Here is an 18060-nt window from a genome sequence, read left to right on the forward strand (position 1 = left end):
GGCGAGGACCATTCGCAACCGTCTCCATAAAGCTGGGCTACGGTCCCGCACACCGTTAGGCCATCTTCCGCTCACGCCCCAACATCGTGCAGCCCGCCTCCAGTGGTGTCGCGACAGGCGTGAATGGAGGGACGAATGGAGACGTGTCGTCCTCAGCGACGAGAGTCGCTTCTGCCTTGGTGCCAATGATGGTCGTATGCGTGTTTGGCGCCGTGCAGGTGAGCGCCACAATCAGGACTGCATACGACCGAGGCACACAGGGCCAACACCCGGCATCATGGTGTGGGGAGCGATCTCCTACACTGGCCGTACACCTCTGGTGATCGTCGAGGGGACACTGAATAGTGTACGGTACATCGAAAACACCATCGAACCCATTGTTCTACCATTCCTAGACCGGGAAAGGAACTTGCTGTTCCAACAGGACAATGCGCGTCCGCATCTATCCCGTGCCACCCAACTTGCTCTAGAAGGTGTAAGTCAACTACCCTGGCCAGCAAGATCTCCGGATCTGTCCCCCATTGAGCATGTTTGGGACTGGATGAAGCGTCGTCTCACGCGGTCTGCACGTCCAGCACGAACGCTGGTCCAACTGAGGCGCCAGGTGGAAATGGCATGGCAAGCCGTTCCACAGGACTACATCCAGCATCTCTACGATCGTCTCCATGGGAGAATAGCAGCCCGCATTGCTGCGAAAGGTGGATATACACTGTACTAGTGCCGACATTGTGCATGCTCTGTTGCCTGTGTCTATGTGCCTGTGGTTCTGTCAGTGTGATCATGTGATGTATCTGACCCCAGGAATGTGTCAATAAAGTTTCCCCTTCCTGGGACAATAAATTCACGGTGTTCTTATTTCAATTATATATGACCTAGAATCATGAATTTGGCAGCAAGCAAGGTTTCACAATACGAGTAAAAAAAATTTCGAAAATTGTTAATTTGTAATTATATCATATAAAAATACTTTTGTCATTTTTTGCCTGTTTGTTAATACCTCCTTTTCTCGGGAACGGGTGGAGGTATCAAATTTAAATTTATGTCAAATATTACGGTCTATGATCCTTAAAATAATTAAGTTTCAAAGTCAATGCAGTCAAAAGATATGGGCGTCCGTTAAGATCCCTTTTTCTCAGGAATGACTAGAAGTGACAAGTTGAAATTTATGCTAAATACTGAGGTCTACGATCCCTTGACGGTGTAAAAAAATTAAGCGTTTTAGTCAATATTTCAGGTAGCCCAAACTGATCGACATAAGAAAATTGCAGTGTTCCTTCGGTCTTTCTGTGTACAATTTCGATATTTGTTCTAGTTGTCTTCATTAGGTAGGGCATATGAAAAATACAGGAAGATAAAAACTAATCACAAGTTCCTCTCGTAGTTATTTCGACATACAACACCAAGTTCACAAAGCTCCAAAGATTTATTGTTTAAAAATAAATGGCTCTGAGCACTGTGGGACTCAACATCTTAGGTCATCAGTCCCCTAGAACTTAGAACTACTTAAACATAACTAACCTAAGGACATACACACATCCATGCCCGAGGCAGGATTCGAACCTGCGACCGTAGGGGTCGCGTGGTTCCATACTGTAGCGCCTAGAACTGCTCGGCCACTCTGGCCTGTTTATTGCTTAAATCATTTTCAATACATTTATTCTATTGGGAGGAATTGCTGTATATATGATGTTAGCAAATCCTTGTGGTCTGGTAACTTCCCTTCGAGGGTGTTACATTTATGGGCAGCTAGTAATCTGTGTCCCACACTCAGAGTAAATGATTTACCCAAGTTTAAAGAAAACAATATGTAGTTCAGCGCCTACAAAAATTAATTTACATTTGGCAGGGAAGTCAACTCACGTGTCTTGGAAGTATGACAGGTAGATAGTCAATCTAGAGTTGACGACTATGAAGAGCATTCGAATGAAAGAATTAACGTACCTTGGAGGTGTCACTCTAAACTTGGGTAGGTTACTTGAATCATATATCACATACGTTTACCTATCTTACAGAATGAGAAAGTTAATGGACATTAAAAAGACATAAGAAATGAATGCAATTAAATGTCTTAAGATGTTGTCATGAACAGGTTGTTATTCCCATAATATGGGAAATATTTGATGTTGTATTTAATGTTAAGAGTACATAGGGCAAGCAATTTATGTAGTGGTGGTTTTATTTTGCCACACAACTTGTGATGCTACTTTTTTTTTAAGCTACGATCGGTCGTGAAATTAAAACCACAGTGAAAATTCAATGAAGCTTTTTGCAGATGATTCGCAAAGTGTCTCTAGTATGCCCATCTGCTGCCTCACGTCGTACTTTTCCAGTTCAGAGCGTACATTGAACACGTACAGATGCGTAAAGCAGCAGAGTCTCCCACCAAGTACTCTCATTCAGTTTCTTCATAACGGACGGTTTCACTTGGTTTCATGCTCCCCCCCCATAACGTATCTGACGAGGGCTGTTCTTCATGGCAATGCTCGGCCACATGTTGCAGGTGCAACAAAGACATTCCTGCAGCGCTTTCTATGGGAAGTGTTTGATTACCACCATACAGCCCAGACTTTGCTCCCTCTGATTTTTATCTCTTTTTCTCACATGGTTCAAATGGATCTAAGCACTATGGGACCTAACATCTGATGTCATCACTCCCCTAGACATAGAACTACTTAAACCTAACTAAAGACATCACACACATCCATGCCCGAGGCAGGATTCGAACGTGCTACCGTAGCAGCAGCGCGGTTCCGGACTGAAGCGCCTAGAACCGCTCGGTCACAACGGCCGGCTCTTTGCTCGCATGAACTGCCGCCTACGAGATCAACATTGTAGCACAGACCATGACCTGTAGACCAGTGTAGAGAATTCTCGGAAAGCACTGCCTTCTATGACGATGGTATTGAAAGCTGGAAGCACTCGAAAACAAATTTGTAAATCGGAGAGGCTTCTATGTAGAAAAGTAGCTGGAAGACATAGATAAATGTTGGAAATAAAATGTTTTTAACTGTCAGTAAGGTTTTCATTTCATGAGAGATCGTAGGTTGAAAGAAAATAGCCTCCGTGTTTTACATTTGTTAATTGCAAATAATGCATTTTGTGAGACTCATTATAATCAGTGCGATTACATTCGGTGAACGTGGCTTTCACATTGTGCGTAAAAGACAGCAGGCTGCAGCTATTGTGTAGCTGGCCGTTGCCCAGTTGTAAGTGACGGCCTGCCTAATGGCAATAACTCTTTACAGGTTGGCACCATTTACATTCGTTATCAATATCTTTAGCAACCTAGCACATAACAATGTAATTTCTCATACCAGGCATTGAAGCAATGTATTATGCCCTACAAAAGGTCTAAGCCCCTTGTCTTTCCTGGTGCATAATTTGCTCTCGCCATTTCTTATCTCTGATTGTCGGCTTGGATTCTGTGTCAAATTATGTGTTAACAACTTTTGCTGCTCTTGAGAAATGCTCTCTTTGTTATCCAGATTAAAAAATTCATTCCTGCCAAAAAAAATGCCTCTCCAATATAATTCCAGAGTTACTGTTTATTTTCACATTATTTCTACCAGAATTGGAAAAACTCAGTGTCTCGTGGGCCGGGAAATTTTCTGGTCTCAGACTAAAACTCTCGCTTGCAAATTTTCCACCGTCCTTAACCCACAACTTTAACTGTGCTAAAAGATATGCCTAAGGTGTTACTGTGAGGCGAAATGCTCTTTTTCGCGTCTTGAGGCCTGCTAATTAATAGTCAAACAACAACGTTTTACTGAAAGTGATAAAAAACGAATCAGTTTTACTCGTGAATAAAATAGATCAGTACTTTTTGAAGTTTCTCTTCCCACCAACTAGACCATCTTTCTGTTTTAACTATAACGTTCCTACAAGTGGTATTCGTATTAACTTCTCTCGAAATTGGTGTTGTACTGGAGGTAGGACGAATATTATATGAAGCCCCAATCTTGTCTAATGATTGGCGTCTCTTTTGAATGTGTAGGTAATAGAAGAAGCAGGAGCTGTCATACAGACAAGAAGTTTGGACTCATGCTACATGGGAGAACAGATAGAATGATACAGCTTCAGGAGCAACACTTACTTTGATGCACATTGCATTCAGAGTGAGAAAGAAATGATAAATAGCAAGCGCTAGTCTGCACTGACGACCCTCTAACAGAGCCAATGAGCACAGCAAAAAAAGCTTGATGCAGTTAACACTTCAGAGGACATTCGTGAATTGTAACTGCGCACGATTATAAACTTTTAGTAGAGCTATAATCCTGTGCCAGCACTTAAGATGAACGCACTATGACCTGCCACAGTCAGTCTGAATGTCGTCCCATTACTTTCAATATTACAGATCGCATGTTACACGCAACCACCATTCTAACAACACTAAGCACATTAAGGCTGCAGTATATACCATGGTATATACCGTGGTTTAACAATGAAATTCGGAAAATGCTGAATGGTTCAAATGGCTCTGAGCACTATGGGAGTTAACATCTATGGTCAACAGTCCCCTAGAACTTAGAACTACTTAAACCTAACCTAAGGACATCACACAACACCCTGTCATCGCGAGGCAGAGAAAATCCCTGACCCCGCCGGGAATCGAACCCGGGAACCCGGGCGCGGGAAGCGAGAACGCTACCGCACGACCACGAGCTGCGGACGAAAATGCTGAGGAAGAAAAATCTGTCTTCTCGAATCAAAAGAGAATGCGAAAATGGTGACAGGCAAAATCTAGTACAGATCCGTGAATCTGTAAAAAGATCCATGGGCGTAGAATACCTACCTCCAGTATACCTTAGCAAATCTATGCAGTCATGTGCTGATCCAGTCTAATGTGGCAGTAGAAGATAGCAAAAGGAAAGCTTTAGTTTTCATGTTTAAGAAATCATCCACAAAGTAGAATGGTACACATTCCGTCGTCTGATCTTAGCATTGACCACGTAAGGAGGACAGGCATCCCTTGCGTACAGAAACAACTGAAAGATTTGAAAACAAATTAGTCGCCATGTCCGGATAGAATCGCAGTTTGGTATTACAAAGAGTACACTACAGTCTTGGCCACTTAATAGCCTTGCATTCATCGCGACTCCATCGCCTATCACAAAGTTCTAAGCGACTAGAATAAGTTCAGGCGACTTCTGTGTAGAAGAAGGGTGGATGAACAGAGCCACAGAATTACAGACTAATATCCTTCAACTTGGGTTGTTTCAGAATTCTTGAAAACATTCTCAGTTCGAAAATAATAAATTTCGTTGAGACGGCCATACCATGTTGAATACACCGGTTCTCGTCCGATCACCGAAGTTAAGCAACATCGGGCCCGGTTAGTACTTGGATGGGTGACCGCCTGGGAACACCGGGTGCTGTTGGCTCCCTCTCTCCTCCCCCCATGAACCATGGACCTTGCCGTTGGTGGGGAGGCTTGCGTGCCTCAGCGATACAGATGGCCGTACCGTAGGTGCAACCACAACGGAGGGGTATCTGTTGAGAGGCCAGACAAACGTGTGGTTCCTGAAGAGGGGCAGCAGCCTTTCAGTAGTTGCAGGGGCAACAGTCTGGATGATTGACTGATCTGGCCTTGCAACATTAATCAAAACGGCCTTGCTGTGCTGGTACTGCGAACGGCTGAAAGCAAGGGGAAACTACAGCCGTAATTTTTCCCGAGGACATGCAGCTTTACTGTATGATTAAATGATGATGGCATCCTCTTGGGTAAAATATTCCGGAGGTAAAATAGTCCCCCATTCGGATCTCCAGGCGGGGACTACTCAGGAGGATGTCGTTATCAGGAGAAAGAAAACTGGCATTCTACGGATCGGAGCGTGGAATGTCAGATCCCTTAATCGGGCAGGTAGGTTAGAAAATTTAAAAAGGGAAATGGATAGGTTAAAGTTAGATATAGTGGGAATTAGTGAGGTTCGGTGGCAGGAGGAACAAGACTTCTGGTCAGGTGACTACAGGGTTATAAACACAAAATCAAATAGGGGTAATGCAGGAGTAGGTTTAATAATGAATAGGAAAATAGGAATGCGGGTAAGCTACTACAAACAGCATAGTGAACGCATTATTGTGGCCAAGATAGATACGAAGCCCACACCTACTACAGTAGTACAAGTTTATATGCCAACTAGCTCTGCAGATGATGAAGAAATTGAAGAAATGTATGATGAAATAAAAGAAATTATTCAGATAGTGAAGGGAGACGAAAATTTAATAGTAATGGGTGACTGGAATTCGAGTGTAGGAAAAGGGAGAGAAGGAAACATAGTAGGTGAATATGGATTGGGGCTAAGAAATGAAAGAGGAAGCCGCCTAGTAGAATTTTGCACAGAGCACAACTTAATCATAGCTAACACTTGGTTTAAGAATCATGAAAGAAGGTTGTATACGTGGAAGAACCCTGGAGATACTAAAAGGTATCAGATAGATTATATAATGGTAAGACAGAGATTTAGGAACCAGGTTTTAAGTTGTAAGACATTTCAAGGGGCAGATGTGGACTCTGACCACAATCTATTGGTTATGACCTGTAGATTAAAACTGAAGAAACTGCAAAAATGTGAGAAATTAAGGAGATGGGACCTGGATAAACTGAAAGAACCAGAGGTTGTACAGAGTTACAGAGAGAGCATAAGGGAACAATTGACAGGAATAGGGGAAAGAAATACAGTAGAAGAAGAATGGGTAGCTCTGAGGGATGTAGTAGTGAAGGCAGCAGAGGATAAAGTAGGTACAAAGACGAGGGCTGCTAGAAATCCTTGGGTAACAGAAGAAATATTGAATTTAATTGATGAAAGGAGAAAATATAAAAATGCAGTAAATGAAGCAGGCAAAAAGGAATACAAACGTCTCAAAAATGAGATCGACAGGAAGTGCAAAATGGCTAAACAGGGATGGCTAGAGGACAAATGTAAGGATGTAGAAGCTTATCTCACTAGGGGTAAGATAGATACTGCCTACAGGAAAATTAAAGAGACCTTTGGAGAGAAGAGAACCACGTGTATGAATATCAAGAGCTCAGATGGCAGCCCAGTTCTAAGCAAAGAAGGGAAGGCAGAAAGGTGGAAGGAGTATATAGAAGACTTATACAAGGGCGATGTACTTGAGGACAATATTATGGAAATAGAAGAGGATGTAGATGAAGACGAAATGGGAGATACGATACTGTGTGAAGAGTTTGACAGAGCACTGAAAGACCTGAGTCGAAACAAGGCCCCCGGAGTAGACAACATTCCATTAGAACTACTGACGGCCTTGGGAGAGCCAGTCATGACAAAACTCTACCAGCTGGTGAGCAAGACGTATGAGACAGGCGAAATACCCTCAGACTTCAAGAAGAATATAATAATTCCAATCCCAAAGAAAGCAGGTGCTGACAGATGTGAAAATTACCGAACTATCAGTTTAATAAGCCACGGCTGCAAAATACTAACGCGAATTCTTTACAGACGAATGGAAAAACTGGTAGATGCAGACCTCGGGGAGGATCAGTTTGGATTCCGTCGAAATGTTGGAACACGTGAGGCAATACTGACCTTACGACTTATCTTAGAAGAAAGATTAAGAAAAGGCAAACCTACGTTTCTAGCATTTGTAGACTTAGAGAAAGCTTTTGACAATGTTGACTGGAATACTCTTTTTCAAATTCTAAAGGTGGCAGGGGTAAAATACAGGGAGCGAAAGGCTTTTTATAATTTGTACAGAAACCAGATGGCAGTAATAAGAGTCGAGGGGCATGAAAGGGAAGCAGTGGTTGGGAAAGGAGTGAGACAGGGTTGTAGCCTCTCCCCGATGTTATTCAATCTGTATATTGAGCAAGCAGTAAAGGAAACAAAAGAAAAATTTGGAGTAGGTATTAAAATTCATGGAGACGAAGTAAAAACTTTGAGGTTCGCCGATGACATTGTAATTCTGTCAGAGACGGCAAAGGACTTGGAAGAGCAGTTGAACGGAATGGACAGTGTCTTGAAAGGAGGATATAAGATGAACATTAACAAAAGCAAAACGAGGATAATGGAATGTAGTCAAATTAAATCGGGTGATGCTGAGGGAATTAGATTAGGAAATGAGACACTTAAAGTAGTAAAGGAGTTTTGCTATTTAGGAAGTAAAATAACTGATGATGGTCGAAGTAGAGAGGATATAAAATGTAGACTGGCAATGGCAAGGAAAGCGTTTCTGAGAAGAGAAATTTGTTAACATCGAATATAGATTTATGTATCAGGAAGTCGTTTCTGAAAGTATTTGTTTGGAGTGTAGCCATGTATGGAAGTGAAACATGGACGATAACTAGTTTGGACAAGAAGAGAATAGAAGCTTTCGAAATGTGGTGCTACAGAAGAATACTGAAGATAAGGTGGATAGATCACGTAACTAATGAGGAGGTATTGAATAGGATTGGGGAGAAGAGAAGTTTGTGGCACAACTTGACTAGAAGAAGGGATCGGTTGGTAGGACATGTTTTGAGGCATCAAGGGATCACAAATTTAGCATTGGAGGGCAGCGTGGAGGGTAAAAATCGTAGAGGGAGACCGAGAGATGAGTACACTAAGCAGATTCAGAAGGATGTAGGTTGCAGTAGGTACTGGGAGATGAAGAAGCTTGCACAGGATAGAGTAGCATGGAGAGCTGCATCAAACCAGTCTCAGGACTGAAGACAACAACAACAACAACAACGAGACGCAAAAGCTCCTGTACACTAAATTAGTAGGGAGATAGGGGCATCAGCGCAATTTTGATATCAAATTGATCTGAAAATTAATAAAAATGATCAATTAATCACACCCACCCCTGATCCCCACCCCCGACCCTACAGATTCCCCCATCCTTTCCCAACGCCACCCTTGGATAACTTCTTGAGTTTTCTCAGCCTGCACGTGTGCCCCAGCCTCCCCCCCCCCCCCCCCAATCTCTCCACCCGTCCTCTCAACCAACCTATCTTATTGGTTGGAGTTTAGAATTTTAGCGGGAATTTCTTTGTCCCAGGGTTGTGCTGAAGCCCCTCCCACACACCACAACCAAAAATTGCCAGGAAATTATAATTGGAGGCACCTTTTCCGAGGCTTGAACCCTGGTCCTCCCGGACAGAACGCCCAATTGGAACCTCTAACATAATTATACCACCAAAGGCGCTTAGAATTGATGGGAAATTAAAATGGGCAGTTACATTTCTGCACTCGAACCCTGGTCTTCCTGGATGGAAAGCCCAAGTGCACCCCACAACACGTGGAAACTGCCCAGAAGAGCTAGGAATTGATGCGAAATTGAAAACGGCAGGCACTTTACGGGACTCGAACACTTATTCTACAACATGGAAAGCACATGTGTACACTATCCCCCCCCTCTAACACATGAACACTGTCCAGATGTTGGAGAGGAAGGTTACGTTAGTGCACTTTACTTATTTTGGTAGGGAAACTGGCACAAATATCGGTCCTAATTACGTAATGAATCACAAAGGTCAGGCCTAATTACACAACTAGATGCATAGCGGCATAGGATGACGGCATAAAATCGAAATACAACTCAAAAACTGACGATGCTATACGACTGGTGTTATCATGCTGCGAAAAAATTTCGCAATACGCCAAACTCTACCGTACACATACAAGCTTGTGGGAAAAAGGCAGGGGTGTCGGGGACAATTTTTATTCTTTTTGGTGGGAAATATGTTCATCTGACAAGATGCTGGTGTTGGACAGAGAGGAGTTTAGGAAGTTATTACCTGTAAGCATACAGTATCTCTCGATGTTTGAAATCAAAGTTTACTACAGATGTCTATTCAAAAACCATACAGCAGCCCAGGTAATAGAAGCCAACACATGCTGTCACAACTGATGGAGAAAAATGCGTCACAGTTCTAATTACAATTCAAAATTGTCGTGAAAAAACAAGCACACAGGTTATAATGCCGCTCATATACTGGGGAAAATCGTCATCCTAAAAGACTGCAAAGGGGGTGGTAGTTGAACGTGCTTCCTCCTCATGCTTTCTCCTCGGTCTTGAGTCTACAAGCGCACACATGAGTAGCTGATAGTTTACTCTTTTGGTTAGAAATACTGTCTGCAAGGTCATCTACTCTACAATATACTTGCAGTGTATCTTGTAGAGATGTCTTTTTATGATTACAGCCACTGGTGAATCATATTCATACCACTCTCACAACTCGAAACGAGTCACTTTTGTCGAACCTATCTGTTAAAACTCCAGCGCTATTTTTAGAGAGTCACTCTACATCTTGGTCATGATCAAAGTCGCTTTCACAGACGAGCGTAAAATTTCACCACCTGTCGTGTAGGATGATCATATGCAACAGACTATCAATAACGCTAGAGGTTTCCTGTATTATTCCTTCATAAGTAGTTTAATACACTGTTTTTTTTTCGGTTGCAACACACCCAATCAGTGTACACCGTGATGCACCTTGTTCTTTTTTTTACCATTACTTAGAGATCTGTGTCACTTACTGCTAAACTGAGGTTTAAACATTTCGATCCTCTGGCTGTCACAGAAAGATGAACATTGCATGAAATAAACTACACGGTTACCACAACACAGGCTGGTAGAAATAAAACACATAGGCGATGTTTATCATTGGCAAAAATGTGAGAAACATCGCAGCATATGGAAACTGGGAGAGTTTGTGGGATGGGAGAGCGCCTCCAACAGTTATTCGAAGGCGATGACCTGTACAGTTAATCTCATCTTCCCCATTGACAGTGTAGCAGATGTCTTGGTGTTCCATTTCGAAAAGCATTGTTTCTTCATTTTGCAGTCATGTACATGATTACTGTACCAGTGTTGACCATCACCGGAAGGTGCTGTTCACAACATGCACGTGGTAGTAGAAAAAAAGAGGTACTGTCATCTTATTGGTGAAAAAAAAAAAATAAAAAACATGTGGAGGGCATCGCAGCATATGGAAATAGAACCAGTCTGTAGCAGTGAGAAACGGTGCCAAATAACTGTATGGAGGTGATGACTTCTACTTTTAATCCCATGGTCCACAGTAACAAGTAGCAGATATCCGGTGTTCCACCAAGGCTGGCCTCATCTCAGCTGACTGGCGTCAGTCAATGATTATGCGGTAATCATCAGCGTACTCAGTGGGCGGTCGGGATGTGAAAGACATCGTTGATTGGAACAATGTACTATACTATGCACTGCAATTGATAGCGAGATCAATTTTACTCAGAAGTCGGAGAGAGCTATATCTACCATGCTCTGCGACCTGTGTAGAAATAGATTGAGCTGAATGTATGCTATTGGACTGTGTATTGACCACTCGGTGGAAATGGGAACATGTTGTCGTAGTTCCACCACCTGTGCACAGTGTGTAAGGTCAGCGACAAAAGAAGTCTGCTCCTGCAACGCGACGTCGTATAAAAGACACTACGAACAGTTATGGTGGTGTTTCTTACTGGGAAAATTAGGAAGACTCAACACCATACGAGTACTGCAGTCTGAAGCAGATCCGTATCCATCAGGGTCGATTCACATCTATTACCCAAACATTCTATCATGATTATTCTGTAGCATCCAACAGAAAATGTACGAACTATAAAAACTCCGCTAACTTCACCTGATAGATTTTTACCGTTTCTCTCTCTTCCAATATCGCGAAAACTAAAACTGCCTACGTGCCAGCATCGAGCATATGCATCGATCCTATTAAATATATCAGTATTTATCCATTGGATCAGGTGGCCAGTTATCGACGACGCTAGCTCAGACCTGTGTAAGGTTTCATCACCTGTACGAGAACCATCTCCTACAGGTTATCAGTCGCAGTCATTGTTTAATAGACCACTTTTTCTGCTGTAACAAGCTTTGTACAATTCCATACTTTTTTTCCGACACAACTTCGGTGTCTATGTCAGATTCAAAACTGGCCTTAACACGTTTTAGTCCATTTGCTCCTCCAGAAAACTAGACACCACACAGAGTAAACCATTTTGGTGCTGCTGATCCCACAACACACTCACACTGTGGGTAACTGAAATAAAAGACAGTCACGTCATATGGAAACTGTAAGGGATTGAGGCACTGTCGAGCGTTTCCAAACTGCTGTCCAAAGGCAATTGACGATCACTACATTTAAAGTCGTCATTCACAGTGATGGGGTAGCTAATGGGGCTGTGTTTCGTTTGATTGATTCCTCATCTTACCATGCACGCGATCACTGTATCGGTGTTAGCCATCCCCAGTAGGTGTTGCCTCCTCCACCAAGACTGTTACTCCATCTCAAACAAGTGATGTCAATCAGTCATTATGTGGTAATCAACAATGTACCAGTTGACTGTTTGGATGAAAATGACACCATCCATCGATGTACTTTAATAATGAGGATCATAGTTGACAGATTCAGAAGGATGTAGGTTGCAGTAGGTACTGGGAGATGAAGGAGCTTGCACAGGATATAGTAGCATGGAGAGCTGCATCAAACCAGTCTCTGGACTGAAGACCACAACAACAACAGTAGATAGTGCGATCAATTTTAGCAATTTTATCATAATTTCAACACCGACCAATGACGCTGCAGTATGTATACCACTTTCTGTGTCATTGCTAAACAGCCCCTCTGCTACTTAGCGAGTACCATCGTGAGTGTAAATAAATGACAGTGCGATAAGTTCATTCGTTGTTAACTATCGAAAATACACATCAAAGTATACCAGACAGCGACCTACATATCTCTAACACTTCGGTCACAGGGCATAATTTAGGATCTTTCTTTATGTGGGTGGGAGTCACAGGGAGTTCTCGCAATCCTAGGATAAAGTTTGAGACTGAAAGATCTCGTATTGTCTCTGACCAACGCTCTCTGCAGCACTGGCACCGTTTTAATCTTCAGCTGACCAGAAGTAGACCTCTACGTTCCATGTTTCGCGTGGGAACAGTGTAAACCGAGGCTGTAACTGAGGTCCCACACTCATGCAAGACCAAGAGATATCTCTAGATGCGCGAATGTTGAGCAAGTTAGCACCCCTTATCAGTGTATAGTTGATATTAATCTGTTGTGATGATGTGACAGACTGTTAAAAAAACAAACAGGCGGTTTTTATGCATTGTAATGCTATTTTATGCCGTCCTTGTGTTGCGCTATGCATGCAGTTGTGTAATTAGTCCTGAACTTTGAGGTCAATTACTTCATTAGGAGCCATTTTTGAGTTAGTTGCCCAACCAAAGTAAATAAAGTACACTAACCTAACCTTCCTTTCCCACATCTGGACTGTTTCTATGTGTTTGATGGGGTGGGTTCACTTGGGCTTTCTATCTGATAGAATCAATGTTCGAGTCCCATAAAGTGCACCGCCATTTCAATTTCCCATCAGTTCCAATCTCATCAGGAGAGTTTCCATGTGTTGTGTGGTGCCCTTGAGCTTTCCGTCCAGGAGGACTAGAGTTCGAGTCCAGAAATGGTACCGCCAGTTTTAATTTCCCGTCAATTCCAAGCGCCTCTGGTGGTTTAGTTGTGTTAGGTGTTTTAAGTGGGCTTTCCATCCTGGAGAACCAGAGTTCGAGTCTCAGAAAATTTACCGCCAATTTTAATTTCCCACCAATTTCTGGGTGGGGGCTCGGGTGCTTCGTCAGCACAACCCTGGGACAAAGAAATTCCCTCCAAAATTCGAAATTACCACCAAAATTCTAAATTCGGTTCAGCAGGGTAGATTGGGGGAGGAGTGGGTGGAGAGGGGGGGGAGGAGGCTGGGGCACATGTGCAGGCTGAGAAAAACATGTGATGTCATCTGGGAGTGCGGGTGCTCATGGATTGGGGGTGGGTGGGATCAGGAGTGGGTGGGAGTCGTAGGTGGATGTGATTAATTGATCAATTTAACTATTTTCATATCAATTTGATATCAAAATTGCGCTGATACTCTCATCTTCCTTTTGGGGTGCACTCAGCTTTGTGACGCAAATTGAGGAGCTACTCGACCGAATAGTAGTGGCTCCAGTCAAAGAAAACCATCATAACGAACGAGAGAGCGGTGTGCTGACCACATGCCTTCCTACCTGCATCCTCAACTGAGGGTGACATGGCGGTCGGACGGTCACGATGGGCCACTTGTGGTCTGACGGCGGAGTGGATTTTCTTCTCATATCCCTACTTCTCATAAATCAGCATGGTTTTAGAAAGCATAGCTCGTGGAAAACTTATCTTGACCTTTTCTCACATGGTGTCCTGAGAACCACAGATCAAGGGCAACAGGTGAATTCAATATTGATTCTGAGATGTCCGAAAAACGATTGACACGGTATCCCACTGCAGACTGTTGATGAAAGTACGAGCATGTGAAATAGGTTCCGAAGCATCTGAGTGCCTCGAAGACTTCTTAAGCGACAGAACACAGAGTATTGTCCTCGACGGCGAGTGCTCTTCAGAGACGAGGGTACCATCAGGAGTGCTGCAAGAAAGTGTGATAAGACAGCTGTTACTTTTTATATTCATAAATGATCTGGTGGACGCGGTGAGCAGCAGTCTGCGGCTGTTTGTTGGTGAAGCTGTGTTGTGTGGGAAGGTGTCGTTTTCGAGTGACTGCGAGAGGATACACAGTGACTCAGACTAAAGTTCGGGTTGGTGTAATGAATGACAGCTACCTCTAAATGTAGAAAGATGTTAGTTAATACAGGTTAGCAGGGAAATAAACCATAATATTCGAATACAGCATTTGTAGAGTGCTGCTTGACATAGTCACAATTATTAAATATCTAGGCATAACATAGCAAGTGATATGAAAATAATGTAGTGTGGAGGGCTAATGGCAGACTTTGGTTCACTGGGAGAATTTTAGGAAGCTTTGGTTCATCTGTAAAGGAGAGTGCATATTGGACACAAATTCGATCCATTCTTGAGTACTGCTCGAGTGTTTGGAATCTGTAACAGGTCGGATTAAACAAAGACATCGAAGCAGTTACGAGGCGATCTGCTAGATTTGTTACTGGTAGGTTTGAACAACACACAAGTTTTACAGAGATGCTTCGGGAAAAATAACTCGTGGAGCGAAGCTGACTTTTTTTTTTCAAGAAACACTATTGGAAAACTTGAGGCAACCGGCATTTGAAGTTGACTGCGTAACGACTCTAATGCTACCAATATACATTTTGCATAAGGAGCAGGAAGATAAGGAAAGAAAAATCTGGACTCATATCGAAGTATGTAGATAGTCGTTTAACCCACTCTTTTTTTGCGAATGGGACAGTAAAGGAAGTGACTAGTATTAGTATAAGGTGCCCTCCACGACACACCGTACGGTGGCTTGAGTACTGTGTGCACAGATGTAGATCTGGTGCTTTAAACCTCACACACAAACGATAACTAACTGACGGTATAAAAAGTTGTCAACTTTGTGAAGCGACAGTTAACAGCATGAGCAGGTATTGATGGGAGTGGGTACATTATAAACACATGTGGGGTATTTATGGTGACTCTACTTCGTATTTTTTTCTGGGGATGAGAACAAATATATAGTTTGGTCATTTAATAGTAAATCTTGGAGCTGGTGTTTGGGGCTTGAAAGCCACGTGCAGTTATTAGGAAGAGGAATATCTCGTAGCACTTACCAGGAACAGAATGCTGAGCCCAAGAATTTCTCAACGTGTTATGCAGATAATGAGTTCGGTCGATCATGCGAAAAAGCAGCCTACCTTAACATACCTGTAAGGCTCCCCTTGTCTCAGCAGGGCCTGGGGGCCATGAGAGAAATCTAGGTCGCCTGGCCCACACGTTACGACAGTGTCGCAAACGCCATTCGTGAACAGATGGTAGTCATAAAAATTCGCGAATTTCCATGTTCACCATGGACCCGACACCATGAAGGGAGCCGTCAGGTGGTGTCGTCTCTCTGCCTACAGAGTTTTTGGGAAGCCACAGGCCTTAAAAACAACTTTAGAAACATCGCAACATTTACGGCGGCTCTGAAAAATGATCTGCGTTCGGACGCAGAAGCGCTTCTCTTAGTTTACCTGGGACCCCTGTTCGGACACGCCGTAACATTTGGGTCATAGAGCTAATGATTTCTCTGATAGAGCTGTACAGAACTCAGAGTAATACACTGCCTAAAGTGGCATGGGAAAATACAAGTCAGGAGCACAACTTATCCTCCTCTCTGCATGCGAATATGCGATTCCGGAATTGGCTGCTTCTCCTGAAAAGGGAAAAATATTATTAACTTTGATTATGATTAGCCAAGGAATAGAGCAGACATGTTAGAGGGGATGCATGGGGATCGTGGAGCCTTTTGATTAGCATGAAATCCTTGCGGTGATTGAGGGAGTGCTTTTGGGAGTTTACTGAGGTTCGATGGAAAGTCAGGAGAGGAGAAACTTTGTCTTCTGATTCAGTCTCTGGTCTGGAGAGGACTCTGGTCTTGTTATGAGTAGGTTGCACTTGGAGACACTTGTTCTGAGCCTAACTTCACAGTGGTATTGGTCTCGAGTGGGGAGCATGTGGTGAGGACTTACACTCATGCTCATAAATTAAGGATAATTGAAGAATATGGAGCCACACAACGTGGCACTACACAAAACTGGCGCTAATAACATTGACACATAGGGAACACACATGACTCAGATCTGTAAGTCCACGGTATTGGTGATGAGTTGATAAAACCATCCCGAAACATATGTGCTACAAAACGCCACTGTTTCCTCCGCATGTACCCCGACATAAATTTGGGATGTGATCACCATGCACACGTACACAGGCATCACAACGGTATTGGCATACTCTGGATCAGGTGGTCGAGCAGCTGCTGGGTTATAGCCTTCAGTTCTTGCACCAGTGCCTATCGGAGCTCCTGAAGTGACGTAGGGGTTTGAAGACGTGCAGCGATACGTCGACCGAGTGCACCGCAGACGTGCTCGATAAGGTTTAGGTTTGGAGAACAGGCAGGCCACTCCATTCGCCTGATATCTTCTGTTTCAAGGTACTCCTCCACGATGGCAGCTCGGTGGGGCCGTGCGTTGTCATCCATCAGGAGGAAGGTGGGACCCACTTCACCCCTGAAAAAGCGGGCATACTGGTGCAAAATGACATCCTGATACACCTGAGCTGTTACAGTTCCTCTGTGAAAGACATGCAGGGGTGTGCGTGCACCAATCATAATCCCCCCCCCCCCCTCACATCATCAAACCACGACCTCTATACAGAATCCTTTCGAGGACATTAAGGGGTTGGTATCGGGTTCCTGGTTTACGCCACATGAAAACCCGGCGAGGATCACTGTTGAGACTGTACCTGGACTCGTCTGTGAACATAACCTGGGACCACTGTTCCAATGTCCATCTGCTGTGTTCTTGGAACCAGGCTTTAAGGGCTCTCCTGTGACCAGGGGTCAGTGGAATGCACCTTGCTGGTCTCTGGGCGATTAAACCATGTTTGTTCGGTCGTCTGTAGACCGTGTGTCTGGAGACAACTGTTCCAGTGACTGCGGTAAGGTCCACGGTCCCTATCAAGGCTACCTGCAGTACTCCGTGGCCGTCTGCGGGCACTAATGGTGAGATATCGCTCTTCTTGTGGTGTTTTACACTGTAGACGTCCCGTACTGTAGCGCCTGGCTACGTTTCCTGTCTACTGGAATCGTTGCCATAATCACACTTTGTGGCACACGGAGGGCCCGTGCTAAGACCTGCTATGTTTGACCAGCCTCCAGTCGCCCTAGTATTCTACTCCTCATAACGTAATCAATATGTGTTATTTGAGCTATATTCAACACACAATCACCAATAGCACGTCTGAAAACGTCTGTACACTTACTCGCAGCACCGTACTCCGACGTGCACCAACACACCTCTCTGCTGCCAACCCCATCGTTCGATGCCCGCAGGTCAAATGCACCGCATGGTCATACCCCGAGGTGATTTAAACCCGCAAACCGCCCACCAGAGCGTCGTTTCACGATGTATCAGCATTATCCTTAATTTATGAGCGTGAGTATAGCTGTACCAACAGTTTAGACCCCAGTCAATCTCAGACAACTCATTGTGCCGTGGACGGTCTTATTTGTGACAGGTTTGATGCTTTGACATTTGATGTCCTTGTGCGTACTGCAG

The 18060-nt window shown here is 43.7% G+C and overlaps 1 protein-coding gene and 1 non-coding gene across 2 annotated transcripts in view; both read left to right on the forward strand.

Moving 5' to 3' along the window:
- LOC126273278 (uncharacterized) overlaps positions 1 to 18060 on the forward strand; it is a 275039-nt gene that overhangs the window by 144199 nt on the left and 112780 nt on the right. The window lies entirely within an intron of this gene.
- Positions 5263 to 5381, forward strand: LOC126274301 (5S ribosomal RNA). Its single transcript, XR_007550129.1, has one exon. It is a non-coding gene; the product is annotated as a 5S ribosomal RNA (ribosomal RNA).

The sequence above is a fragment of the Schistocerca gregaria genome, chromosome 5 (genome assembly GCF_023897955.1).
Source record: "Schistocerca gregaria isolate iqSchGreg1 chromosome 5, iqSchGreg1.2, whole genome shotgun sequence".
NCBI lineage: Eukaryota > Metazoa > Arthropoda > Insecta > Orthoptera > Acrididae > Schistocerca > Schistocerca gregaria.